The sequence below is a fragment of the Passer montanus genome, unplaced genomic scaffold, assembly GCF_014805655.1.
Source record: "Passer montanus isolate IOZ18808 unplaced genomic scaffold, ASM1480565v1 scaffold208, whole genome shotgun sequence".
Classification (NCBI taxonomy): Eukaryota; Metazoa; Chordata; class Aves; order Passeriformes; family Passeridae; genus Passer; species Passer montanus.
In genome coordinates this window covers 267-27,885 of record NW_024366681.1, presented here as the reverse complement: position 1 = coordinate 27,885, position 27,619 = coordinate 267, and the positions used below count along the sequence as shown (strand labels likewise).

The window sequence follows — 27,619 nt, the reverse complement described above, 5'->3', positions numbered from 1 at the left end:
GTCATCTCTTGTCTGAACTTTTATTTTGGAAACATCTATGGACATTTTTTCAGCCTATAAAAGGTGGTGAAACACCTATTTTGCTAATACATTGCTGACCCCTCCCTCCATGTGTTTAAAATAATAGTTGTAACCATTACATAATCCAGTGGATTTAAAGCTACCTTGGAGAGTAGAAGAATGCACAAGGGAGAGTCCTAGGAAATTGCAGTATAGGTTGCTAAGTTAGAGGATAAGGAAAAGGAATTTGTATGACCACAGGTGGGAAGTGAACAAAGCTTTTTTTTTTTTTAATATGATTCTCTGTCAAGAAGGAATTGCTGTACTGGTATTGCCAAAAACAAAGTTGTGGATCTTGACTGTTTTAATCTACATTGGATTAATTTCAGTCTAGAGAGTTTTTTGTGTAAACTGCCTTTGACAGAGTTGCTGTGAAATTTGCATTTGATGATGTTTAGCCTGTAGCTACCTAGTGAAAATGCTCTGTCATGAGTAGTATTTGAAGTTCATCAGCTGATGAGGACAGCTGAGGATGCATCTGTAAGTTTTTACACAGTCTGCAGAGTTACATTGATATAAGTCTGGGACAGAGTTCCAGCTTCATTAGATTTCTGTGTGCCAAAGAGAGCACAGCATGGCAAAATATTTCCAGAGTAATTTTTATAATGCTATCAATTGAGACCACATGTAATTGTAGCCTTTTCTTTTGACAAAACCTGAGTCTGGAGCCAATGGTTCTACGCTGTTTTCTTCCTGTTTTTGCTCCTAACAATTATGTGCACTTTGGATTCCGATCTTGAGCCTCGTGAAAGTAGCATTGCTTGCTGTGTGGTGTATTTGCTTTGCCTTACCTTCCCATCCCCTGCCCCCACTTTCTTTTTATATATTTTTTCTTTTTCCTCAATGTCTTTCTTTGTGGTTCTCCACTAAAGCTGTACCAGGTGACAAGAAAAAAACTGGTTTTTAGGCTTCTGTAGATTTCACAGTAGGTTATGCTGAGTTCTCATATAAAGAGACTGTAAGTTGTGGGTACTGAATTTCCTAAATTAACTGTTTAACTGAATCGCTTAGAGAGCCCACAGTGGCCTAAAATGAACAACAGGGAACAAAACATGCATATTTTTAAATACAGATGCCAAGACTGCAATGCAGAATATTTCCTGAATACCACAGAGAAAAATTGCGATTGTTTTTTATGTTATAAATTAAATTGACAGGTTGACTAGTTGATTAACTAATGTCAAGACCTACTTAGACTAAACTTCAGTATATAAACTGTGAGTTACGGTCTTTCTTTGAAATAGTAATTTCTTAAGGTCTTTCTTTGTAATAGTGCAAGTGCCAGGGTTTGCAAAGCAGTGTTTTTGTTAGGTAGAAAATAAGGAGAAGCAGGCCTAGCAGCAGAATAAATTTACAGTGAAGTTTATCCATTAATTTCTTCAAAAGTGCAAGCTCTGCTGAACTCATTTTCAGAGAAAGTCACAAACCTGTCCCAAAAGTAAAACTCTGCAGAGAAGAAGCGCAGCGGCGGCGGCTGGCCTCGAATGGTATCGAGCGTGTCCCGGCAAGCTGCGGCCAGCACCGCCGGCAGCACTGGGGGGCACTCTCTCGCCGGAGAGCTTCCTCGAGAGAGCGCCTAAGGCTTTCGCCTTTGGAACACGAGGATCCGCGGAGCTAGATGGAGGGATGAGGCTGCAACCCGCAGGAGGATGAAAAAGCAGGACCACGACGGCACGGGAAACAAGGGTCTTTATTTGGGAAGGGTCGTCGGTCGTGGACCAGGAACAGGTGCCCGGCAAGGGCTTATAACTTATATGCAACAACCAATCAAAATTTTTCAAAGGCGGGATGAACAAGTAACGTACAACTCGGGTATCCAATGGTGGGCAACTGGGGGTGGAGCCCTGGCCCCTGGCCCAATCACTCGATGCCCAGGGTGGAAGGTTCTGGATGGAAAGGTGTGGGCACCGGTAAGGATGGACAGGTAACCAGGGAGGGGTTTGGAGAGATACAATAACTGAATAGGGAGGAGAAAGGGATAACAGGCAGGGCGATCAAGGAGAGAGAAGGAGAGAGAGGGTCTGGGTAGAACCATTAACACAAACAGGGGTGATAGGAATAAACCAACATAAAACAACACACCCCAACAAAGAAGGAATGATAAATCTAAAGTAAGAATTGTGGGTTTTTGTTTAGAAGTCTACAAAGAGAAACTGCAGCAACCAGTGGAGATTGCTTCCCCCCCCCCCCCCCCCCCCCCTTTTTTTTTAAAAATGTGTATGTAGAAGAGGCTATGAGGGACTAAGGGAAATGAGGGACTCCCAGCTCTTTGGGAACAATGCCCAAACCCAGTACAGAACCTCCTTGTCTTGGATTAGAGAAGTAACCTGTGTGTAATGACACTTTTTCTTCCTCCCGGACCCGTCTCCTTAAAAACATCTCCTGTAGTTTCAAAGGCAAAAGAATCAATCATGGCAAAGATTTTTCAAAACTAAAAATTTTGATCTGTTTGCCATCAGCTATGTTCCTATGTAATTCTGGAGTTCAGCTATTCTTTTTCTTTATTGTTTATTTTTGATATGAATCATACTTCTGACAATATCATCCAATTTAACCTGAAGTAACATGCTGCAAATGTCATACAGGGGAATTTGTGCCTTTGATTTCTACAAGGAGTGATCAAAGTGTCTAATTATCCTGGTTTTAGCTAGGGTGGAGGTAATTCTTCTCAGTAGCTGTTACAGTGCTGTGTGTTGGATTTGGTATGAAATGGTGTTGATAACAAACTAATATTTTGTGTTTTGCCAAGTTATGTTTATACTAAGTCAAGAACTTTTTTCTCCCCCTTGTCTCACACTCTGCTGGTGAGGAGGTGGGCAAAACAATCTGGGAGGGAGTGTAGATGGGACAGGTGACCTGAACTGACCAAAGGGATATGCCATGCCATAAAACATCATGCCCTGTATGTAAAAAGTGGGATGAATTACTGAAAGGGTGGCCAGTCTGCATTCAGAAGGGTGATCTGGCATCAGTCAGCAGGTAGTGAGCAATTGCATTATGCACCGCTTATGATTTCCTTTTTATTATCATTCTTATTTACCATTGAGAATTAAGTACAATAATAATTATTAATAAATTGTTTTTATCTCAACATACAAGTTTCACATGAATTCTACTCCCCATTCCATGCAGGGTGGAGGGGAAAGAGAGAGAGGAGCTGACAGAGCAGCTGTGTGGCACTTTATTTCCATCTGGGTTTAAACCACAGCAGACCTCTTCCTGGGTTTTGGCACCAAGAAGACTATAGTGGGTTGACTCTGACTGGATGACAGCACCCACCAAAGCTTCTCTATCACTTTTGTCTGCAACTGGACAGGGAAGGGCTTGTGAGTTAAGGACAGAGCCAGGTGATGATGCCGCAGCCTGGATCCCGGGAGAAAGGGCGAGCCTCGCAACCGGCTAGCTGCCCAGCCCTTTTCCTCCAAGCGGTGCCACTGAGTGGCCGCTCCCTGCCTCGAGCTCCTTTAGCCGGGGCCGAGGGTAGAGGTTCGGCCTTTCGGCTGGAACCTCCCCTTCTCCCTGGCCTGGCCGAAGGTGGGCACCCGCAGAGATTCCTCCTCGACGCTGAGTGACACAAAGGGAGAGAGGGACTCTCTGGTGGCAAAGTTCCAAGACGTTTATTCTTCCCCCGAGAGAGAAGTGGCGCGATTGTTTTGTTGTACCATCTCGCAGGAAGCACACTCAGGAAAGAACCGGGAGAGCACCCATGACAACAGCTTATAAAGGGGGGCAGTCCCCCGGGAGGAGACTGCCTACAACCAATTAGAGATTAGCAAGGAGGAGCATAGGGTGGGCTTACATTAACATAACACCAATGAGGCAGAAGCAAGGAGGGGTGAATACATAATAGACAAATGCATGAGAGGAAACAGACAGACAGGAAACTGACACAGAACTGACTTTCTGGTAAAAGGGGTACAGCAAACCCTAATTGACAAGCTGCAGGTGATGGGTTTAGAAGATTGACAAGGGAGGATTTACAAGTATGGGAGGGGTAAAGGGGATTGGCATGAGGATTGACATAAAGAAGGGCGGGAAAAATGGGGTAAACAACTCTGGAAAAACTATTTTTGAAACTGAACAGGGGGGTGTGGAAAAAAACATTTCATAATGTAGGAAAATCTAACATATTACAGTTAAAAATCCAAAACCACACCACAACAAGGTGACTCACCAAACGCCATCTTGGGCAAACTAGGCTCACATTAGAGATACTAATTTAATTTGTTGTTAACAAAATGAGAGCAGGCAAATAAAAAATGAAGTTAGACCTTAAAAATACCTTTCCCCACCCCTACATTTTTACCAGCTCTACCTCCTCCCCGCCCGCAGTGCAGGGAGATGGGGAATGGGGATGAACATCAATTGGTGACAAGTTGTTTCTGCTGCTGCTCAGGGAGAGGAGTCTTTCCCCTTCCTCCAGCATGAGGTCCCTCCCATGGAAGATAATGCTTCATAAACTCCACCGATGTGAATCCATCCCACAGGCTGCAGTTCTGCATAAACTGCTGCAGTGTCGGTCACTGTTCCATGGGTTCTTTGAGAACAGTCTTTCCCGGTATGGGTCCTCCATGGAGTCACAAGTCTTACTAGGAAACCTGCTCCCTCCTCTGCAGGTCCCTGCCAGAAACCTGTTCTAGCACAGGCCTCCCATATGTTTACAGCCTCCTCTCAGGCATCTATCTGCTCCAGTGTGGGTCTCCTCCATGGGCTGCAGGTGGATTTCTGCATCCCTGTGATCCTTCGTAGGCTGCAGAGGGACAGCTGCTTCTCCATGGTCTTTAACACAGACTGCAGAGGAAGCTCAGCTCCCATACTTGGAGCACCTCTGCTCCCTCCGTCTCTACTGACCTTGGTGTTTGCGGAGTGGTTCCTCCTATGTATTCTCACACTGCTCTTCTCTGGCCAAAATTATATCTGCACAATAACTTTTTTCTTCTTAAAAATGTTATCATAGAGGCATTACTACAATTTCTGATTGGCCGAGCCTTGACCAGCAGTGGCCGTTTTGGTGCCAGCTGGCATTGAGTGTGCTAGAAATGGAGGAAACTTCTATCAGTTTCTCATAGAAGCCACTGCTGTAGTCACCCTGCCCATCAAAGCCTGGCCATGCAAACCCAATACATTATTAAGCACTATTAAGCATTATTAAGTATACAATTCAGTTGTATTTCTCAAATGTTTCATCCTCTCTTTTAGACTTCCAAGGATGTGGACTAGTAAATTATTTCTCTCACTAAATTCTGCTGATTAATATACTTTATTATGGGAAAGATTTTCCTGAAAGTTTATTCCTGTAGTCTCTAATTTATTGTTTATAGATGTAAGTGAATTATCTTGATTTTACACTGCGGGCAAGACCAAAAATACTTTGTGAAGCTATTCTTAAGATCAAACTGACTGTGAACTCCCAGTGGGGATAGCCTCTGAGTCCCCCCACTGCTAAGTGTGGTCAGTTGTTGTAATCTGTGCTCCTCAGGGCTTTTGTGGAGTTTTGGATAGGCCCATTTGGATAGGAAAAGTGTCATTGATTTTTGTTACTGTTCTTGTGTCTGTTGTGTAGTTGTGTTGTAGTTATTTTTGGAGTCAATAAACCTTTCATCTAGAGTGATGGTGAAAGCAACTTTAAGGTTGCTTAAAGCCACAAAGAAATCTTGTGATACCTCTTTACCATGTTACCGTATGCACTGCACCATGCTGGGAAGCTCTCTCAACCAACGCACAGGTGGAAGTCTGGTGCTACAATGGTCTAGCTTTCTGCTTCTAGACGCTTGTGCTAAAGCTCAGCACAGCTGTTAGTGTTGAATGCAGGCTTGTTTGCAGTATTTTAAGGACAGTAAGGTGAAATATGAAATGGAAAATGAAGAAATGTGAAGAGTGCTTGGAAGTTTTCACGGTCTGATGAAATGTATATTTATTTCTGAATAAGTGACTGATATTTCTTAGAAGTCTGCCAATGAACACGAATGTTGTTCTGCACCTTCTAGAAAAGATAACAACAGCTTTTGGTAGCCTTCTCTGTTTTTCTACCTAAATGTTTCCTAAGTCACAGAAGCCATAAAATACACGTTGCAAATATGGTATCAACTTCTTGAATTCTGTCCCCAGTTAGAAATGTAATAATTGCATTATGTTTCAATATGATATTTCAGCTACTGTGGAAATAATGCTACTTTAAACTAGTCTATGTTTCTTATGCAGGAAAGAAACAAAGGGATTTTAAGGCCTTGGTTAAATTGGCTAATTGGTGATAGGGCAGTACTTAGGATATTTTTAACCGGTTTAAACTGAACCAATGCTAGTTTTTTTTGTAGATAAGACCTTACATCGGATGGCCATATGGTGACCCTGTGTTGGGTCATATCATAGACATTGTTCTGTATTTCCACTTAAAAGATAAGTTATAGAGGGAATTGTGAAATTATGATAAAAAATTAATTGCAGTGGCCATGTCCTTATATGGAAGAGGTTCCTCATGTTCTGTTGTCTCCTACACTTGAGAGTGGAAGAGCAAGGATGAGAGAGTAAGTGAGAGCACTTTCATATTACTACTATTATACTGCTAAATATAACATTACTGTTAAATTGTATTATATACAGAAGTATGCTGTTAAAGTGTTTTATATATATACACTGTTATATATAACACCACTGCTATTTTTATTATAAATTATTTATATTTCCCTTAAAATTATTACTCAAAAGCTGAGTGATTCTCACTTTTTTTTATTCTCCTTGCTTCCAGCCTCAAGAAACAGCTTCAAGGTCTCACACCTTCAAAAATAAGTCTTTTAAGAAATCCAGTATATGTGGATTCTGCAAACAAGTCATCAAGAGACAAAGAATTTCCTGCAGAGGTGAGTAATACATGATGTGGTCTTTACCTTCTTGCTTTGTTAAAAAAATGAGATTTATGTTAAAGTTTCTAGGAATACATATTTCTGGTAATTCCTCTTGGACTAAGTTACCTTTGGTTTATTTCCTTCCTTAGTACAGTAAGGTTCCCTGCTACTGTCAGGGAATAGTGTTCTGTAGTAGGTAATTGGACTTGTGCTTTTACTACTATGCTATTGAGACAGAATAAGGCAGTGCCTGCTGAGGATCTGTGAGGGGCATATGAGTGACATTTGCACAGTGGATGACACTTGGCTCTGGAATTCAGTCTACAAATGAGGAAGTGTATGCCCCTTGCTCCCTAAGGCATGAAGGATTTATCTGTGTTAATTTGTAAAAAAAAAAAACCACAAGAGCAGTTGTCTATTTACTTTAATTTTTCCATTTGCATTATGCTCTGTCTAATCACTCACTGAAAGAATGAAGATCTCCTGGATAACACAGACTAGAGACTTTCTGCCTGCGGCATTCCTACCTGCACCTTGATGCTGTTTTCCCTCACTCATCTCTCTTGCTGTGTAGAATTGTGCATCCTTCCATCTTCTCCATGGGCTCACCTGTGATAAAATTAAATATTGGGAAAGCTTAATAGGTCTTTGCTGCAGGTTGTCCAGGGATAGGGCTTTTGATCCCCTGGTTCCAACTGTTTAATGTTTGACACTTGTTATTCTTGTTATGTTAATCAAGAGTTTCTTTGCTTGCTATATGCATGGTTTACTTCCTAGAATGAGTGTTATTGTCTGTTCATTTAAAAAGTGGTTGCTGTTTTCACTTAGAGGTGTTTGCACCAACTTCAGGTTCTAGTTGGATCTCGTTCTCCCATCTCCACCCTTCTGTATTCTTCAGACACCTAGGATCCCTCTGAGGGTTTGAGAGGGAAGTATGAGAGGATGTGGAAGGAATGTGGCCATTTTTTGAGCTGTGGTACAGACTGCACCATAGAACAGCTATATATTCGGCGTTATAGCTATCATCATTGTAGTGGTAATTATGTGTGCATTTCTTTAAAAATTTATTCTGTCTGTCGTTCTGGAGGTTGGTTCCCAAGCTCTTACGATTTAGTTGTTTTCAATTTAGCAGAAATTTTGGAAGGAAGACTGTTCAGTGAAGGAACTGCCTAAAGACCCTCTTGATCAGCTTCAGTGTAAAAATTACTCTATCAGGAGAGAATCAGAACTTTGATTCATAGAATTATTTAGACTGGTAAAGACCTCTGACATCGTTGCGTCTAAGTGCTAACCCATCACGTCCAAGTATAACACTATGTAAATCATGTCCTAAAGGGCCACATTGATGTGTCTTTTAAATACTACTTCCTTCCAACACACTCCCCATTCAAATACATTCATGTCTATGATACATCTGTGTCTATATCTAAGTCAGTTTTGGATAAAAAAGCTGTGAGTGGGTGTTGTATAGCTTTTTAGTAGTATGTGGTACTCATTTTGGGGGTGTGTTTTTTAGCCCTGTCTTGTAAATGTGGTGCGTAAAAACTTATTGTGAACAATGAATGTTTGAATGAAAGGTGCCTTTGAATGGTGTCCCTTTATACTTTTGTCGTGGTTTGGCCCAGAAGTGAGTTTCTGGAAAAGTTGTGGTCAAACCAATCAGTGGCCAGATTTGAAATTGGCACCTGTGGGTGGCCACTGAGGATTTGGATACGCCTCTGAGAACACACAGGGGTTAAACGCAGAAGATTCCCAGAGAACTTCCTCTTTTGATCCAGTGGTGAGTGGAAACAGTAACCATTTTGGAAATACACCTGCCATGGGGGCCCTGGCATTGTGCTAGGGTCAAACCATGACAACTTTCATTCTGTCCCAGTAAAGCATTCATAAAAGTTACAGGTTTTTTTTTACAAAAGCAGTGGCAAAAAGGAAAGAGTTGAAGGAGGGGAAGCTCCTGGCTGTTCTTCTGCATGGTAAGCATGTTTGTCTTTGATACAGATTCTCATTATGAAGGACAAAAAGTTGTGGATTGATTTGGACAGTACCTGCATATCTTGCAGTAAGCCCAGGACTGCACAACTCCCCATGTCTCTTCAGCACTACCTCAAACTTGAATGTTCTGGTTTGATTTTCCCTGAAGTACAGTATAATTTAATTCATGGCTAAGCAAATAATACATAATAATCTTGCACATTTACATAGTTAGCAAAAGGCCACTAGAGTTACAGGAGCTTTTTGATTTTTTTTTAAGCTTACCCCAAATGTTGAATGTTCACTATTTTACCTTCTTTGTAAATGTAGAACCCCCTGCTGAGGATCCCCCTGATGGGGAAACCCCTAAAATGTTCTGTGCCAGTATTGAGAGACAAATGGGACTTGTGGTTTTTTTTGGTCTTCAAGTTGCTGTTTATTTTTTTTCTTATCAAAAGTTCAGCACACTGTCCATATCTCAGACTTGGCATACAAGAAGAAGGCACCAAAAGTCACAGGGCACACAGGTTCAAGGTCTTTTTAAAGCTATTTTGTCCAAAATAGAACATATTTTATTTCTTCCTTTCTACCAATAACTAATTATTTATCTGTTCATGCAACATCTGCATTGTGTTTTTTTCTAACCAATCCCTCTGTGCTACCAACACTGCAGAAAATAGAGTAGATGAAGAGCAAGAAGGATTTCAGACAATGCCCAAAATCTTCCGTCTTGTCTTCTATCTACCTCCATACTAAAAACCCACAACTCTTAAGTTTTTCACCCTGTGATAAACTATACAACTATCACACACTCATAGACTTTAATTCATCCCAGAGTGTTGGAAGCTTCCTCCATGTTTGAAGGTGGAAAGCAGTGTTCTCCTGGGTATCAGGACTTCTCAGGACAGGCAGAGAAATATTCCCTGTGCAACAGGTTTCCTATTGTATTTGCAGGGTGCCCCAATGAAGGAAGGAACGATGAATCTGACTCCATGTTCTCAGAAGGCTTTTTTATTTATAAAATTTATTATTTTATGATACTATATTATATTAAAGAATCCTAAATTATACTAAAAAATACAGAAAGGATACTTACAGACGGCTAAAAAGATAATAATAATGAAAACTCGTGACTCTCTCTAGAGTCCTGACACAGCTTGACCCTGATTGGCCATTGAGTCAAAACAATTCACATTAGAAACCCAATGAAACAACCACCTGTTGGTAAACAATCTCCAAACACGTTCCAAAGGAGCAAAACACAGGCAAGGCAAATGAGATAAAATTGTTTTCCTTTTTCTTTAAGGCTTCTCAGCTTCCCAGAAGAAAAATCCTGGGCAAAGGGATTTTTCAGAAAATATGAATGTGACAGGTTCCAACAGTAAACAAGTGGTCATAAGGATGTAATTTCTGTCCTTACAAGTGGATTTCTATTTTATTATTTTTACTTTATATTTTATATTTATAAAATAGGTGCTAAAATTTCTTTTATTTTCCTTTCCTTTTAAAAATTATTATTTATCTTTGTTGTGTTGTGACTAAATAATTTTTAGTGTAGAACAGAGAGCTCTGAATCTCTAGATTTCTTGGCAATTAAAAAAAATGGAGACCAGATTTGGGAGATGTGAGTAATTTGAAATAATAAAGTGTAATTTCACAGCTCTTAGAACATTGATGTGATGGGTGAAATATATGTGAAAAGTTGAAACACTGTATAAATGTCTTTTGATGAAACTCCCCTTATCTCCAGTTGACAGTTAAGTTACCTAGTTTAGGTTTAGCTGCTAGTGTGGCTTTACATGCAATACAAAGCATTCCATAAGCTAATTTTTGAACTTGAAGCAATGAATGGTTGTTTGAATGAATTGAGTATCTTTTTGTTAATCTAATGTAGCTATGAATGTGCTTGTTTTGGAAATATATATGTTAGAGTGATCCAAATAGGAGTTCTTGTAGAATTTTAGTTCCTCTGTCTTAGGTGTTTGTTGGTTTTTTTTATTTTTTTGAAACCTTTTTCCTTGATGCTTTGACTACATTTGAGTTTTGCTTTCTTCCTTTGATACTTTCTTACTTTAAACCTTGTATAAGTGTAAGCTGGAGGTGTCAAATTATGTTGGTATGTGCTGTTAGCTATTGTGAGCAGAGAAATGCTTAAGATGATATTATGTGCAAGCTGAGTGTAATAAAGAATACAATTTATCTTCTTGTCTTATTTGTAAGATATTATCCATCTTTAAATGTGAATTGTAAATTGTGTTAACATGTGTCTTATTCATTTGTTAATTGGCTTATAGTAAGTAAGTCCTGGACTATTTCATTGAGCAGGTTAATGATAGAAACTATATTCTCATCAAATTGCAATATCTGTGTTTAATCAAGTGCTTTCACATACTTACAGACCATAGATCAAGATTTGAAGACAATTGGAGCAATTCTTCTTTAAGAGGTTTGATATTTTCTTTTGAAATTCACTTGTTTGTGACTGTGCTTGTGGTTGGCTAGTGATCCACTTAATATCTTGCTTTTGGGTTAGTTGGAGTTACTCAATTGAAAAAGCCCTCTGAATTTAATCAAATTCATTGCTTGTCAAATTTATGGCAAGTCAAAATACGTTTTTTTTATTAAGACTCATATGGACATGACAAATTGTTTGGGCATACTCTGTGTCTAAATATATGTGTATTTAATTTTATGTTATTATATTGCAGGTGGTTTTATATACCCTGGTTTTCAGTAAGTGTTAAGATCAGTAATAACTTACAAGCATCTTCATAATGTGCAAAGAATGTCTCTTGTTAGAGTCCTGACAGACACACTAGAAAGCTTGAAATTGAATTTGAACTGCCAAACTAGAAAGCAAGAATTTGTATCCTGCTTCGGTTAGTGGCATTACAGTTGGCTCTAAATAGCAAAGATTGCAGTGAGATAGGAGTGTTTGTGTCAGTCTGATTTCCATTGAGTGATCTTTGTGAATTAAGGTTCTGTAAGGTGTTTACATGGGTGTATTATGAGATCTATCTATTATATATATATATATATAGATACACACACTGTAACTTCAACATAACTAAACCACCTTCTCGTTAACTATGGCAATGGGCATTAGTTGATTAACCATAAGATCATTAGTTATGGCAACAGGCATACCTGTCTACTCATGTTGATGTTATAACATGGGAAGTCTTTGAGAGAATGAAAAGATTGTCATCAAATTGAAGGGGATTTTCATCATATCACTGTTTGCTCTCTGTGTGGTGTTTGTACACTTATATGTTTTCTTGAGGACTGATCCAGCAAATCAGATTGTCTTCTGCGGGATTGTTTTAAGATTGCTTTGAATCTCTTGTGTGTGTGGTTTAGACTCACCAAGAAACAGCAGAAATCAAACCAGAAAACCATACTATTTTCCAAATTGATTAACTGATAATTACCTCCAAATTTAAAGCAGGACATGCAACAGACCAAATGGCATGGTCTGTTGTTGTCCCTATAGCAGATTAATAACTTACAGCTCTGGTAAACTCCAAGGAAGAGAGATTACAAATTGCCCAAGCAAGGCTGAGTTAGGTTGGGACCCAGGTTCTTGCTGTAAAATTTCATTTGACTGTCAGTCTTGTTTGTGAAGATGTCCAAGTGAGACTGTGTTAACTGAAGCAGAGAAGCTTTTTAGTGACCCCTCAGAAATGGGTGGATGTTGACCTGGATATGACTGACACAGAGTGTACTGTCCTAGAAAGAAGGAGAATGAAAAAAGAAATGTGGACTGCAGCCCATCTGTGGCATTAGAAGGTTGGGATTGTCAGCCCCTCTTCCCTAGAAAAAAGTTGCACCCAGTAAATAGCAAGTTCCACTGGATTAGTAAAATGTACTCTAACACAATTCCTCAAGATATGCATTAATATTTCAGAGTTTAGCTAGTGAGACATGGAAACTATGCTCACCGTGGAAGTTTTGTGCATAACAACAACACAGACATGAAAGGGAATGATGATTAAAGACGTACTGGAGCATATAGAGATACAAAAGAAGCCACTGTAATCAGTAGGCACTACACAACTGGTACATAAGCATTCTGGCTGAACACAGCCACTCTGTAGCTGAGAGTGACAGTAAAATTGACATCCTTTGATGGAATATTTGTACCTTAGTAAAAAGTCGGGGAGAGGGGAGGAATTTTGGCAAAAATTTCTGAGGTAAGTTCCTACTAACTTAAAAATAAAAAATACACAAGGCAAAGACCTCTGTGGAATACTTACTGTTCACAGCTGTTACATGATGTTTCAAAAAAATTGTCTGTAGAACCTGAGTTCCCTATTTGTTTACCTCAGAAGCACCAACTTAATGATACAAGAATTTGATCTGTGATTATTTAATTTAAAGTTAACATTTAAAGCTTACTTTTAACCTTAGTGCTTCTAAGGTTTTTAAAAAGCTGTAACTTCTCTTTATTATGGCCAATAAATAATTATATAAGAAGTAAATTTGATCCCTCACCCCACAGTTTTTGCCAGCAAAGTCAATGACTATTGGCTATTTCATCTGATATTCCTGCAATTTTATAAGCTTAGCCCACTTGAAGGGAACATAAAATTCCTAAGGGCAATTGGAAATCAATTATCTGCTCTAATGGGAAAATCTGAAATTAAATGCTAGTATCTTTAGAGTATATGATGTGAATGTGACAAAATTCATATGCTATGAGAGGAGAGGAACCTCAAAGTAATATTGATGCATTTCAAAAACAACTTCACCCTTCTAATTTTCTTCAGAACAAGGGGTGGGACCAGGGGAACAACTACAATGGGAGACAGAAATAATGTATAGGAAGATAAAATTTATTTAAAGAGGTGGATGAAGAAAATTGTAATACTGAAGAGTTTGTTTTGGTACATAAAGAAAGCTTCAAGACCCTAAGGCAGGCTACAAGCGTAACATATTGATTATATAAGCATATGTCTTAGGTTGGAAATGCAAGATGTGGCTAGAGGTGTGTATTCTGTTGCCATCTGTTAGAGGTGGGGCAGTTATCTTCTGTTAATTGGGCCACCACTGAAAACCAGGTGGGGCAGTTGTCTTCGCTCTTCAACAACCAGTCCTCCCTCTGGAAAGTACCTGCTGTTAATGGGCCATTGAGTCTCACTGCATGACTGATAAAATTTCATCATCCCATTGTGAGATGCTCCACCCAGGGGGAGGAGCCAGGCATTCCTGCCTGAATATAATCTCATATTTGGGACACCACAGTCAGCCTTTTTTACTGGATTTCCAGGGGAAGACCAGGCCCATCTTATAGCACCACTAGACCTTCAGAGGAAAACTACACCTTCTACAGGATCACTGCTTCAACGGAACCACATCTGTCACTGCAGTAGGACTGCAGCCACCATTTAATCGGACTGCTACGAACACTCTGACCAACAGGGTGTCAGGTCATATTCTGACTCTGTTGGTGTTGTTTTTTATTACTGCATTTTTATTTTTATTTTTTCCTGATAAAGAACTGTTATTCCTACTCCCATATCTTTACCGGAGAGTCCCTTAATTTCAAAATTATTATAATTTGAAGGGAGGGCGTTTGCATTTTCCATTTTAAGAGAAGCTCCTGCCTTCCTTATAGGACACAGCATATCATATTGATGATTTCTTTTTCGTAGCCCATATTATATTTTCATCTGTTGGTGGTCTTTGTTGCATTTTTTGTATGAGCTTTAAGAACAACTGTGAATCAGAACCTCCAGGTCCATAAGGTTTTACCCACATAATCTAGCAACATCTGCCTTCTTACTTACTTTGGAGATCACCCATTTTAAGCTGATCTCTTTTTATTTTTCTTTGATCCTTGCTCTTAGCATAATTTATGCAGGAGGTATTTTCAAGATCCATCACAGACATGCAAGCTCTTGAGATCTTAGACTGTCTGCAGCTGAAGACAGAAGAAAAACCCGGAGACAGTCCAGCCATTTTTTGGGTTTCATGTGAGTTGCTGTCTACAGTAATCCACAGTCTTGTTGGAAAGGTTTTGTGGATGAAATGTTGCAACATGGGTTTATCTTTTTAGCTGGAGGAAGGAGGTCTAAAAATTACCTTTGTTTCTAAACTGGAGTAAGGTTGATTAATTGACAGGCAAGTGTACCTTTAAAAAGATCCGAGAAATTAACAGTGTATTTTTTTAAATGTTAAAACATTTTTATTGTTACTACTGTTCTGCCTTTGTAAACCTTTTGTTGTCAAGATTTTTCTACAGGACAGGAAGAAGGTGGGAGTAAAGGAAAAGAAAGGACATGCTATTGCAGCTGTAGGACCAAAATATTTTTTTCTTTATAAAGATTTTCCACAGCTGTTGCTGGCAACAGCAAGTGGAATATTTCATCTGTGGGAAGGTTCATTCACAACTCTGCATTGCCCCCCCCACCCCTGCCCCCCATCAAAATGCTGAAGTTCTGCACAAATTTCCCATAACTGTCTGTTAGCCTGGTCATGGTTTAAGAAAGTCTGGTTTTCAGTTGGGGGAGGTGGTTCCTTGTGGGGAGCCTGGTGTTGCCAACGAGCTGGCTAGTTTTGAAGAACCAATCATCTGGCCAGGTTTGAAGACTGAGATCCAGTTAAACCACTTCAAAGAGGTGAATACGCATCTGTGGAAAAGCACTTTTTAAAACTACAAACATCAGGGAAAGCTTTCTTGGCTTCTGGCTTTTGAGGAGGTAGTTGGCTGACCTGGCCCTGTGGGACCAGGTTGAGCAGGGCTGGGCCACGCCTGCGTGGCTGGGCTGGTGCTGTGTGGCCAGGTTGGCTTCGCCCACAGCACAGCTGAGATTTCTGCCCTATGAGGGATGGTGCATGGGCTTTTGAGCCCCTCACCAAGGAGCCTGCTGGGCCCCATCCTGGCAGGCGGCTGGGGCCCTTCCCAGCAGGGCTGGGCCCCTTCCCAGTGAAGCCTGCTAGTCCTTTGTTCTACTGGTGCCGCTGTGCCATGCTGGCCGGAAGCTTTATCAGCACCAGGAGCAACCATGCAGTGGGGACCAGCACAAGGAGTGGTCCCATGGTTGGCGCTGGCTGCAGCCCTGAGGCCAGGAGTGGCCGGATCTGGGGTGGCTGTGTGGCTGCCACCAGCCTGGACTGGGAAGGGGCCACAGGGCCGAGACTGTGCAGATGAAATTGGCATGACTGGGACAAAGGCACGCAGCCATGGCTGCCTCAGCGTGGCTCATAATGGACTTTGTTTGTTTAGCCACTTTTAGTGAGCCATACTATGGACAGAAGGACAAAACTGTCAGCAGCAGCTTTTCTTGGTTTTGGCACTCTGAGTGAAGGAAAAGCGCTAAGTAAAGCCAACAGCTGCCAAGGTTTGCACGGTGTCGGCAGAGACCACATCAATAGCAGCGAAAGACACAGCAATTTCCCTGATGCAGAGCCTGGATAAGATCAACCTTTGAGTGCTATAAAACTCTATAAAAACTGTTTCAGTTGATAAAGCTTGAGAACAAATGAACCTATGAACACCAATACTCTCCCGAATCAGGAAGAGGAAAAGGTGAAGACATGTAGGGAAAACAGTGTGAGACACTGATGTCAGTAAAGAGGCAAATCAAATTCTAGATGGGAGAGGATTGAGGAGATGCCTTAGTCTTGGACTGAAATTCTTTGATGAGGCTATGGTGAAGACATAAATTTTTGATATATCTGACTTTGTTTTTTGCCTGTAATTTGTGAAGTACATGGGGGGATGCCGCATTCACTTGCAGCCCATGAAGAAAGGGCACTCATGCTGGAGTGTGTGGATGCTGAAAAGCTCTAATCTAACAAGAAGCTTGAACAGAGAGAGATGAGATAGAAGAAGAAAAACCTTGTTCCCAGAGGTAAAATAATAGAACTTTTGTTTTTATGCTAAAACAGCTCATCCTTAAAATTAGTACCCTGTAAGTTGACATGGCCCATGAAAGCAGCAAGACATGGGAGGGACTTTCACACTGTTTCTGCGAACAGATTTTCCTTACCCACGTGGCTGATTGGCTGTGACATGGAAGCCAAGACTGCTGAGAGAATTGTTTGTTGTGGAGAAGTCTCCATAGCATGGCAAGAGCGACTCCTCTCCTGAGTGGACTGAAGAAAGATTATTTTTAGAGGTGGTAAACTGATTGAAAATTCCAGGTTTTGTCTCTTTACATTGTTGGTGGGAAAGAAAAGAGGGTGTGGGGAGAGAAGTGTTCTGAAGGTTTATTCTGATTTTTTTATAATTTTTCTTTAATTCTGTTAATTAAGTTTTCTTCATACCCTTTAAAGTTTTGAACCTGTTTTACTCTCTTCCTCCTAATCCATATTTCACAGCAAGAAATGAGTAAATAATTTCTAGTGGGTACACTGCTGTTTGACCAGCACTAAAACCACTACATATACTGGTGTATTGACTGGGAAACTCAGATTGGCGAACCAGTACCACTACAGTCTTCTCTTCAAAAACAATGGCACTGTCATGAAGTAGTGGGAGCAATATTCAGATGACGAGACAGTGGTTGGCTGAATATGAGAAAAAGAACAAAAGAAAATGAAGGATAATATTTGAAGCACAGGAAATGCACCAGCAGATGTTGCTGTAATGTGGCTGTTAGAGTAGTGAGATCTTTGGCATGTGGCTTTGGTAACTTCTTAAAAATAGAAGTGTTTATTTTTGCATCTAATGACTAATATTTCCAGCTAGGCTATACTTATCCCACCCTCTACACAAAGTGGGCTGGGAAAAGAAATGCACAAAACTGCCTCACACGAAATTGCATACCAATTTATTTTTAATGTTGCACTTAATTTCTGTGTGTCTGATTTTCATGCTGCTTTCTTTTGATTTTTTTCTTGAGTTGAATTGTTGCAAAGTTGGTAGGAGCAGGTCAGCAGAATTTTTTTTTTCTCATAATCTGATCACAACATTATTAAACACTTGTTGAAATAAAAATAGCTGGTAGACTGCACTTGTAGCAACATTTCATCCACAAAGCCATTTCAACCAGACCGGTTTGCTGTAGCCATTAGGCATTTGGGAGATTTTGGTCAAAAAATGGCCTCTTCTCCTTCTCTACCCCAAGGAGATTATGTTGTGGTGACCATAATTTGCATTTTTAGAAACCAAATCAAGTTATTTTAACAAAAAGAAAATAAATTTTCTTCACAGCCAATGACAGTCCTGATATTTTGTGCATGATATTTCCTGCAGGTGTGAGCTGTTGGTCAGTAGCAGTATCACTAGACTTCATATTAAAATAGCTGGGCTCTACCATTTCTATTACCCTCTGACATCCATCTGTGCTGGTATTTAAGAGAGAAGTCTGGAACTATAAAACTTTAGTCTTGATTACATGAATCTTTTTATATGCTTGGTTTAGATTACATTCTGTTGTGAATTTTCGAGAACTCTTCTATTACTGTCAAAATCTATCTTTAATAGCATGTGTCTGTTTTGTTGAATTGGAGTTGCTGAGGGAAAGAAAGCATCTTTCAGACATCTAGGCCTTTGATTTGGTATCCCAGTTTTTTTAGTCACCAGGAAGTTAAAAATGAATATCCAGGCCTGTCTGGTGTATGTTTTTGGAACAAAAATTTTTGTTAGGGATTAGAAAGGTGTTAAACTGGGTTACATCTCTTTGATTCTCTACTAATATGCAAGTTTCTACCCCAAGAGTACTCCTGAATTATCTTTTTTCTACCCTTTCCATACATGGTGGGGTTTAAAAACAAACACACAAAAACCTATCACAGAGGATCTCTTGATAAAAGCTGTGATTAAGTGCATGGTTGTCTTTATAAACCAGCCATATTCACTATGTGTGCATTGTGATGGAATATGTGAAACATTGCCATAACATAAGTCCATTAAATACTTAAATGTGTCAAGGTGCAGAGCCCTTACCAGACAGAGAAAAGTTTCTCCTGGTAAAGCATAAATCATTCTGCGGTTTGTTTACAGCAGTAGTTTCTTGCTTTGTAAATACATTGCTAGTGGTCTTCGCTTCTTACACACAAGAATGTAAGAAGCAGAACTTTCATTTTTCAAAACCTTTGGAGCTTAAGTCTAAAAAATATGATTCACTATGCTTATTCTTCTCTCTTTACCCTGGCAGCAATACTGGTAACTTGCAGGAGTTAACACATCTTCATTTTGATACCCTTACTCCCTTTTTCTCCCTGTTGTTTAGGAGCTGTTTTGAAGTGCAGTAAATTGACTAAATATGGCTTAGTCTCTATTTTGCTGCTGGCCAGCTTGGGACAGTTTTTCTTGAAGCTTCTGAAAGACTTAACCTTGACAGCAACTTGATGACTAAGTTTACATCTGACTTGAGTGATTTGTTTCCAGAAAAAAACTGTAAGAGCTGTTGTGTTACACAAGTGCAGAAAAAGCTGATTTGCTTGTACATGAAAACTTTAAAAAAAAATAAAAAATCAATGCTTGCATTTAGTTATCAACAACTTTAATAGAGACTTTGTGTTTTGGTGATATTTGTGATTTGGTTTTACATGAACCAGTAGCAAAATAATGGAAGTTGTCATGGAATTAAATCTGTTTTATATTTCTTCTTGCCTCACAGGAATCTAGGTCTAAGCACCTATAAAGTAGATGAGACCTTATCTGTAATATCAGGCCTTTCTGACAGATTCACCATTTTATTATGTACTTTTTTTGTGGTTATCTTTATTTTTGGAGGAAATCTCAAAGTAGCTTATAGAATAAAGAAGTAATATGTATATTTTTAGAGCATTTTTTATCCTTTTTCAAAATTAAAGCTAATCACTGTACTTTGGACCTGATTAGCATAAGAGATGTGATAATCAGAATACCTTGGCAAGAACAATCAGAGCAAGAAGATAGAATCAAGAAAGAAGATTACATCAAGACTTCTACAAGCAAGAGGTGTTGCAAAATGTGTAAGTTTGTTGATGTGATGATTAACCCAATCATTGTAGTAAAAAATTACTAGCTTTCCTGGAATAGTACATAAGCATATGTAGTCCACAATAAAGAGATTTTGATCACCTCTCAGTCTCCCTCCCTCCATTGCCAATAAACCATACTGATGTAAAGTATGGATTCTTCTAAAAAACTGACAGTTTTGGTATGTGAAATAATTTAATGAATTTAGCCATTTATCCCCTATGCTGTCATGCAAGAAAATTGAGTTTTTCCTCATGATTTATGAAAAGTCTTCCATTTGCTTTAAGGTTGATAGAGTTTTTAGGTGGTATATATAATTATCAATGCTAATAGTGTATTTGTGTGAATGTTAATATATTTTGAAAATAAAGAAACTTGATCCTGTAAGGCACTATGAACAAAGAACTTGCTTCTATGTGGGGAAAATAAATGAACATAGCATGTTGTCCTAGGGTGACATTATGATGCTTGTATCCCCAAACGTGTGTTCTGTTCATGCTGGATATTATATCCTGTGCCTTCAAGACTGGCTCTGAGAGCAAAGGAAGGGAGAAGAATTTATCAGCCTGCACTTACTCCTCCACATTCTGCTGAACTGTGTTGTCTGGGCACGGAGAGGGCAGAACAGTTTTTTGCTTTTTAGTTAGTTTAGATAGCTGAGGCAGAAAAGTTTTGTGTGGTATGCTGAATAAATAAACAGTTCCTAGAAAAGGGTTTTCTTTCCCTTTTCTTGGAACTGTTTGAACCTGCTCAGAACTGGGACCTGGGGAGCACTGAGAGCTTGTACCTTGTGGCCTGCTGGGGCCTGCTCTGGGCAGCAGCCTTTCCCAGTGCTGGAGAAAATTATAACAGAATGACCACCCACAGGAGAGTCTTTCTGAATTTCTCATCTCTTCAGAGCAGCGAATGAGTTTCGTCATCTGGTATTGTTAATTTTTTTTGTGCTGGGGAGTGCTTTTCCTGTTTAAATAAACAGGTTTTTTCCACTTCTCTCTGACTAAATTTTTCCCGAACCAGTTGAGCAGAGGGGCCATGTGGGTTTGCTTTCTGGTGGACCCCTTTTGGAGATTTTCTCCCAAATCTGCCCTCTACCAGGACACATGTACAAGATAGAATAGAAGATGTGTCAGTAAGCCTTACTTTTTTTCCCCTGAGCAGTGATTGGGGCATTAGGGCTTTTCATTCATGAGTTGTTGCACTTGAATGAGTATGAGAATTTGCTGACCTTACACCTTGGTAGTTTTATCTTTCCTGTTGGGTCAGGAAGCACAGAGATACAAACATGGCTTTCAGCTTCAGTGGTCTGAGGTTATGCCCCAGTTAATCTTGCAGTTAAACCTCTATTGTATTCTGCAGCTTAGTCTTGGAGATTAAATAAGTAAATTTTCCCTGAATTTAAAATACAGCTTACCTGATGGTAACCCAAAGGATAGACACTGCATGGTATTAAAGCAAATTTCAGAATAAAGGAGGAAGTGCATATGGAAAATCAAATTTAAAACAGCTTGTGTCAGATTCTAGATATTGTGCTTTGCATCACAGTTACATCACTGCTCATCTGGCTGCTTTTTAAGTTAAATGCTGTTTCCTGAATCTAAAATTGCTAGTACAATTCATCCTTTCCTGCTCTTAAGAAGAAGTAAATTAAAAGAAATCAAGTGCTCACTTCTTGAAAGTAATGTTTGCAACACTGTATAACCTGAATTTAATAATCAAATTACAGTCTGGCTAGTACTGCTGTCCTGTGACTTTGAAGTTAACTTGCTTTTCTTACATCTCTGGGCCTGCTGATATGACTAAGATTCAGAGGTTACACTGGGAGCAATTTCATCTTACTATCTGTGCTATGTAAATGGTAACACTTCCAGTATATGTGAAGCTTTAAAGGTGTCAAGATATTCAGCTCATGATGTTTAACCAGATATGTGGTATCGTTAGCTGATAGAATGCACAAATCGGACAACAGTGCTGTAATTAACTAGTCTTTCATGAATAGATGAAAGGTAAAACGCATATTTTCTTTTAATTTTGTTTTGATGTAAATACTTTTAGAGATATAGAGTTGAGTTTGGCTAGGTCTCTTACAGAAAGCTGATGTAAAGAAAAGGAGGGGACAATTCACTTACTATTTTAATTTTTTTTTGTTTTGTTTTAGTTTGCAAGTATGCCTGCCACAGGAAATGTGAAGAAAAGGTAAGCATGTTTTTTGGCCTCCCTTCTTGCTGTTGATCTACATTTTTTCAAAACTGAGGTAAAAAAATCTGTTTGAGGTAATAAAGAATAAGATGGGTAGCTGGGGTATTATTCTTGCCATTGATTAAAAAAAAAATCCAAATATAGTTGAAACATTTGCACCAATGGTTGAATTTCTCATTCTTCCCACAGGAGGAGATGTTTTAAGTTGAAAGCATCAAGTTAAGTGGGTGAAATACAAATCACACAGTTCTGCCAGAAAAGAAAAAAAAACAATCTGAGTGAATAAGGTATACATGCTGTTATGATCTGGCTTAAACCCAGAAAAGCAAAGAAAATTAACTCTCTGTGTGTAAACTGGAAAGAACTTGGGGGGTTCAAAATATACCAAAAAATGGGATTAAAACCAAACAAGGTTAGATGTTGGTGCCAAGAAATTGATGTACTTTATTTAATAGTAGAAGAGGCAGAAAGAAAAAAAAGAAAGAAAAGAGAAAGAAAGAAAGAGAGAAAAGAGAAAGAGGAAAAAAAAGTACTTGTGGGGGGTGTGGGGAAAGTGACAGGAGTTAGGTGGAATCATATCACCCATCCAAGGGTCCCAATGTGGCCTTGTTGCTCCCTTCCATCTGGTCTTCTTGGTGGTGAGGGTCCCATGCCATGCTGACACATGCTGAGGAGTACATAATTCTGTGGATAAATACATGCTTTGCCCCACTTGCAGGGGTCCAGTTTGACATTGTCCTTTGCAACACTGAAGGTCTGTTGCGTCGTCTCAGGTGCTGTGGTGCAGGGTCTGGAGACCCCTGGGAGTCTCCAGATTTGATGGGTCGTGTCACCTCCTTCAGCTTCGGATAAGCTTTCCCCTCAGCTGAGCTGGTCTGCACACTGCACGTCTCTCCCCCCAACCCCCTTTGGTGGGAGGGTCTGATCAGCATTGCAGCTGTTGTGTTCTCCCCAAAAGTGCTAAGGTTGTGCTTTGTGAATGTCTCCAGTTCCTGAGTTTTATCTTACCTTCATCAGTGAATGGTCCAGGCCTCACTCTGAAGGCCTATTCAGAGTGTGGTGGTATTCTGTGCAGCTTTTGTAATACAGTTATAAAAGTCCTTCATGAAAATGTTTAAGTCAACAACTATAGTATTTCAGTCTCTGTCACTTGCACACCTGTATATCAGCCCCCATGTATGTGTGTATACATACACCTATACAAATATATATAATATGTACAGCAACAGACATTTAAAGGCAAATGTTTGGCATCTGATTATAAAAGTATAAACATATTATTAATTTTCAGTGATTACTGTAGATTCCCCCAGTTCAGTTTCATGACTACATTTTTGTTACTTTAGAAATCTTCAAGTTCCTTTTGCACAAGATGAGATCAGTAGTTCTGTGGTCTCACGTGACTTACTTTCCCCACTGTTAGATTTGTGTAAATCACAGACACTTAGAGATTCCGTCTAAATCTAGCAGTCTTGGAGGGCTTTATTTTTCCAGCAGCACTTTTATGGGATAATATTCCCTTCTTTTAACTTAAACTTTTGATTAGTACTTACTATCTATTACGACAGCATATTTTATAGTCTCTTCTAGAGACCAAAGATCAAGACCTAATATCTGTGTTGTTACCTTGTTTGCAAGCATTTGTTTGATTCAGTGCATCCAAGGTGTATAACTAAATTCAAGAGAAGAATCTTCGCTTTGTGGAGGACTTAGAGACTTTTCAGGTAATTTTGGAAAATTCTAGTAAATACAAGTTTCAATAGGCTAAGCATTTCCCATTTTGAGTAAAAATGGTACATGTGCATTTGAAAATCACTGTGTTGTGTGGTATGCCGAATAAATGCAGAATTGTGGGTTTTTTAATGAAATAAGATGATAAAATACACAGTGGTAATATTTTAAAGTAAGATAGTACCTTTTAAAGGGTTTCATCACCTATATACATTCAATAATAACTAGTAATAATATTATAATAATGGTGGTCTATTGGTAGAAGCAAAGCAGTTTAGTGGAAAGATGTATTTTTTCTTAGACCAGGTGATGTAATTGCTCCCTCTTTGCACAGTAGCTTTGGTTCTCAGAATAGTACTTGCAATATGGAATTCTACCAGTCATATAAGAAAGAATCTGGTTTGTTGATAACATTGGTAGTTTGCAGATTTACTTGGGTAGGTGCTGCACAGAACTAGAGTTTCCAGAAATGACGATATTTAAATTATTCTAGAGACTGTTGTGATTCTTTGAACCTGTTTTGGAAATGAACAATTTAATATGTGTGCCTTATGATTAAAACAGGAAACTCTCATTTCAGCTTTCAGCCATTTGGGTGTTGACTGTTGAAAAGAGTAGTATATGGAGTACCAAAACTATATAATACCCTAACATCTAGATACTGACTGGCATGTTTTATGATTTTTGAATAACTGAAATGAAATTATTAGCATTTGTTACAGAATATTAAAAAAATAATGAAAAGAAGATAAAATTCAATAATCAATTATTTCTCACAAGAAGCTTATTTTCTGATTTTCAGAGAAGTAGTCAGTCAGCACATAGCTTAAATTCAGAATTTTTTTTATGAGTCTTTTTTTCTTTCTGACTACTTTTTAAGGCTTGTGATTTCTGCACCCATCAGTGTATGTAGTTTCATGTCATAGTTGAGATGGTCACAAGACAAAGCAACACTCCATTTTCAGAAGGCTTCAAACCCGGTTTTATTATGGCATGCATGCTTTTTATACATTCTTACAAAACTCGTAATTTTACACCTTTTGTCAGGTGTAAATTTTCAGGAAAGACAAACAAAGTGCTAACTGGAATAGAAAGTTTCCCTTATTTATCCTTTCTTTCTTGGTTTCTATGTCAATGACTTTGGTAGAAAATTCTTTCAGGGCTGAACATGGATCCTCTCTTACCAAAGTTCTCTGGCTCACAGAAGTTCCTGTAAAACCTCTTCTGCAGTTTCAGGTAGTTGGTTGTGTTTTGTAAGATCCAGCTGGTACATTGTCTTGGTTTAATGGACGGGTGTCTGTCAAGGAAGGTGGGAACCTCCCTTGGAATGGAAAAATGTGACCCTCTCCCCTCCAAATTATTATAACTTTGAACTGACAGGGCTTTCAGACAAAGATATGGGGACATGAATAACAGTTCTTTATATATATATATATATATATATATATATGCAGGTATGTATGTATGGATATTGTAAAAGCAGGCAACCCCGATGAAGGGAAAAATGATGCATCTGACTCCATTGATATCAGAAGGCTGATTACTTTATTATACTATATTATTCTATACTGTATTACACTACATCTAAACTGAATCTGCACAAGCACTGAATTTCACTGAACAGAATCTTGTCCTTGTCTCCTGACCAACAGTCTGGAGACGTGCTTGGCCCTGATAAGCCAAGGAAACAAAACATCACATTGGGTAAACAATCTCCATATTGCATTCTACTTTTGCACAAACACAGGTGCAGCAAATGAGATAAGAATTTTTTTTTCTTTCTCTGAGGTTCCTTGCTGCAATTCCCAGAAAATATCCTTGGGAGTTTGTGCCTTACTTTTCTCTGTGAAGAGAAATGCAGCCACATATGTATGTATGTATGTATGTATGTATGTGCAACGAGGCAAACAAATAACCACAATGGCATCAACAGCAAACAGAGCCAGAAACCCAGTAACAGCCTTCTCTCGGCTGCCAAGCACTTTTCCCTTTGTTGTAGTTACGGTTACAGCTGGCAGGGGCGCCGGTGGCTCCCAGCCGGACAGGGCAGGTGTGATGATTCCTCCCCAGCTGCAAGGGGTGCTGTGGTGTGAGCTCAGCTGTCTCTCTCTACATGGTAGTGGCCGCTCAGCCAGTGGAAGCGATAGAAAGGGGCTTTCTTTACAACTGCACAGGCAGGCTGTCCTGGTGCCCCTCCAGACACTGAAATGGGCTGTAGCAGGAACCTCAGAACAGCAGGCTGGAACAGCAGAGGCAGGCACACCCAGAGTGACAAACAAAGTGTAGCAAAAATTCAAAAGCCATAGCAGGAGCTGCCGGGTGTCCCAGCAGACACAGGGCCGTGGATTAAAATGTAGAAAAAAAAAAAAAAGGCCCGAAGCAGTGGGGAGGCGGGGAGGCACTCCGTCCGGAGGTTGAAGGGGGTCAGGGCCCCGGGATTTCTCCTGAGGCATCCGAAGCCGAGTAGATGGTGAGGGTCCTTTCCAGTGCAATCAGATGTTGAAAAGGTCCCGTTTCAATGGCAGCTGTTACAAACAAAGGCTCACCCATGGTAAGGAGGAACTGTGATGGACAGAGCTTCGCGGTGGCAGTGAATTCTTGCTGCAGCAACAGTCCCACACTAAAACCACGACCGTCTCCCCTCAGATCCAGAGAACAAGAGAGTGAGCGAGGATGGAGTCCAGCCCCTCATCCCCCACCCAAAATCTTTTAAGACATGGCAGCAAACTGCACCCTCCCCCTCCTCCTCCTCCTCCCATCCTCATCTTTTGTCTCTTAAGTGGTGTACTTACCATCCCTTAGGCAACACAAAGGAGAAAATTCCCTGAGAGAAACAAAAATAAAAACATAAACCCCAAACAAACAAAAAAAAAAAAAAAAGAGAGAAATTTTAAAATTCTAACCTCCAACAGCGAGGAGTTGCCTTACTGGCTTGATAGAAGATTGCAAACTGGAGACAGACATAATGAATAACCACAATTTGGTGGAAACAGAATGACAGTATTATCCATTATGAAGCCTTATCCCAGCAGTTCTGTTTTTTTTATCAGCTAGCTGGAATGTCTAGGCTTTGTTAGAACTCGCTTTTACTACTTCTGTTGATAATACAGCATTTAATAGCATTTTACTAGTAATTATTTCTAAAAGGCTGCTTCCCTTTTCTTGTTCTGTGTAGCTGAAGAAAGCATTTAAAATACTTCCTACAATTAAAGCATAATAAAGCAAATTCAGTCTTAGTCTGGGAGAGCTAGTTTTGATGATGAAGTATGTATTTAAATGCCATTCTGTACCATTTCATTGCATTATCTCTTTCCTGAATAGCTGGAAAATGGAAGATATATTTGGAATGTAAATGTTTAAGACTTTATTCTAATGTGTTCTGAGAGGAGGGACTTTTTAAATATTACTAGAGAGCTGTTAAAGTCAGTATTGTAATACATAAAAGTCAGAAATAATGCTGTAAAATTCAGGTATTTCCTTGCAGCCTCAATCTCAAAAATGAGTGAATTGGGTCCCCCTCAGAGGGTGACCATGTCTTTTCAACATGGCATTTTCCCACTTTTTCTGGGAAAGTGGAAAGGACCTGCTTGGTTCACAACTCTCTGGGCTAGTTTGGCCTCCTTTGGCTTGCTAAGCAGCAAAGCATTCCGAAAGTGCAAATGTTTTCTATAAACTTCCTGCTGCTGGAGAGATCACTACCTTTTTGACATCATTCTTGCAGACCTTCTGTCACAGACTGAAATCAGGCCTGTGCTAAATTGCTGTTTGCATCTTAGTATTACCTGATGCAAAGAGCTATTTTTCCTTCTTATGATTTAATACATTAAGCATTAAATTTACCCTAGGGAGATACAGAGTCATCCTGTAGATGGATGTTTTTCAACCATTTAACGTAGGGAAATAA

The 27,619-nt window shown here is 39.5% G+C and overlaps 1 long non-coding RNA gene across 5 annotated transcripts in view; it reads left to right on the top strand.

Moving 5' to 3' along the window:
- LOC120501856 overlaps window positions 1-23,655 on the top strand; it is a 49,915-nt gene extending 26,260 nt beyond the window's left edge. The window contains exons 2-6 of one of the 5 annotated variants that reach the window (XR_005627414.1): window positions 6,806-6,917; window positions 11,272-11,319; window positions 19,669-19,781; window positions 21,944-21,981; window positions 23,623-23,655. This is a non-coding gene — a long non-coding RNA (uncharacterized LOC120501856). Of the gene's footprint in view, window positions 1-6,805; window positions 6,918-11,271; window positions 11,320-14,142; window positions 19,311-19,668; window positions 19,782-21,943; window positions 21,982-22,173; window positions 23,030-23,622 lie in introns of those variants that run through there. The other 4 variants (XR_005627412.1, XR_005627415.1, XR_005627416.1 and 1 more) reach the window with 4 other exon arrangements.
- Window positions 23,656-27,619: the final 3,964 nt, after the last annotated feature.